General features: G+C 46.0%; 2 pseudogenes; one reads left to right on the forward strand and one right to left on the reverse strand.

Annotated features, from left to right (window-relative positions):
• On the reverse strand, window positions 1-128 carry LOC133058145 (small nucleolar RNA SNORA70; annotated as a pseudogene).
• Window positions 129-1636: 1508 nt separating this feature from the next.
• LOC133055594 (small ribosomal subunit protein uS10-like) lies at window positions 1637-2032 on the forward strand (annotated as a pseudogene).

A 2032-nucleotide genomic window follows, 5' to 3' on the forward strand; every position in this document is an offset into this window, starting at 1 on the left:
GCCTGTCTCCAAGGTCCCTTAGGGAAACCTGTACAGACAACAGGCTGCATACACTATCAAGGAGGCTGCTGTTTGCAGCCACTGCACCCTGGGCCCTCATGGGGTACTCTAATCTTGTAAGACTGAATGGGAAAAGGCAAAACACTGAGCTGACCCCATTGTGAGGTCAGATAAAAGACAGAATGTCACCAGGCCCCTGAAAGCAGTGGGTTTGGGCCGCAGGCAAGGGCTCATTGCCCTGAGAGTGAGTGACAGATGTTCAGCAGTGAAGGAAAAGGGCAAACTTAAAGGCTTGTGGCTCATACAACTCAACATCAAAAAAACGAACAATCCAATTGAAAAATGGGCAGAATCTCTGAAAAGCCACATTCCCACAGTAGACATACAGATGGCCAGAAGGCACGTGAGAAGATGCTCAGCATCACTAACTACCAGGGAAATTCAAGTCAGAACCTCACACCTGTCAGGATGACTATCACCAAAAAGACAACAAATAAAAAGTGTTGGTGAGGGCGTGGAGAAAAGGGAACCCTCATACACCATTGATGGGTACGTAAATTGGTATAAACACTATGAAAAACAGTATAGAGGATCTTCATTAAATTAAAAATAGAACTATCACACAATCCAGCCATTCTACTCCTGAGTATTTATCTGAAGAACAAAACCACTAATTAGAAATGCAGCCACTCTTGCCTTCTGAGATGGCCCACATTCTGCCTGTGGAGTGTTTCTCTTTAAATAAGTACACTTCTTACCTATCACTTTGTTTCTCACTAAATTCTCTCTGTGATGAGGCATCAAGAACCTGAGCTTCCTTAAGTCCTGAATCCAGCCTCCATGACCTTCCCTGGGTTCCAAAGTTGCTAATCAGGAGAGGAGCAGCCAAGAAACCTGAGGCAAAATTCCAGGGACTAGAAAAGCTCATCTGGAGAAGGCAATGGCACCCCACTCCAGTACTCTTGCCTGGAAAATCCCATGGACAGAACAGCCTAGTAGGCTGCGGTCCATGGGGTTGCTAAGAGTCGGACACGACTGAGCGACTTCACTTTCACTTTTCACTTTCATGCATTGAAGGAAATGGCAACCCACTCCAGTATTCTTGCCTGGAGAATCCCAGGGATAGGGGAGCCTGGTGGGCTGCCGTCTATGGAGTCACAGAGTCGGACACGACTGAAGTGACTTAGCAGCAGCAGCAGCAGAGACGCTCATCAAGATTAGGGGGCTGACCAACTGAGATGAGATTAAGGGAATGCAAGTCCTATTCCCCTTCTATTTGCCATTAAGGGATGGTACCCAATGCCATGATCTTAATTATTTTTTTTAATTGATCTTAGTTTTTTGAATGTTGAGTTTTAAGCCAGTTTTTTCACTCTCCTCTTTCACCCTCATCAAGAGGTCCTTTTTTTCCTTTCCACTTTCTGCCATGAGAGTGGTATCATCTGCATATCTAAGATTATTCAGATACACACACACACACACTGGAATATTACTCAGCCACAAAAAAGAATGAAGTCTCTTTGGGGGAAACACGGTCACCACTGCAGCGGTGCTCCAGGCCGCCAGCTCCTGCTCCTGACTCACCCATGTTCGCTCTCACGAAGGAACGATTTGGTTAGGAAGCCTCTCCGCAGCCATGGCTTTTAAAGACACCGGCAAACCTCTGTCAGAGTCAGAGGTGACCATTCACCAGACTAGGATTACCCTCACCAGCAGCAGGGTGAAGTCTTTGGAGACAGTACGTGCTGATCTGATCAGCGACGCGCAGAAAAAGAATCTCAAAGTGAAGGAACCTGTTTGGCTGCCTACCAAGACTCTGAGAATAACTACAAGGAAAATTCCTTGAGGTGAAGGTTCTAAGACATAGGATAGATTCCAGATGAGGATCCACAAGCGACTTGTTGACCTGCACTGTCCTTCTCAGATTGTCAAGCAGATCACATCCATCAGTACTGAGCCAGGAGTCAGGGTGGAAGTCAGCATTGCCAATGCTCAAATCATCTTTCTTAATAAACTGATAATCAGTTGTTAA

Source organism: Dama dama, chromosome 5 (assembly GCF_033118175.1).
Source record: "Dama dama isolate Ldn47 chromosome 5, ASM3311817v1, whole genome shotgun sequence".
Classification (NCBI taxonomy): domain Eukaryota; kingdom Metazoa; phylum Chordata; class Mammalia; order Artiodactyla; family Cervidae; genus Dama; species Dama dama.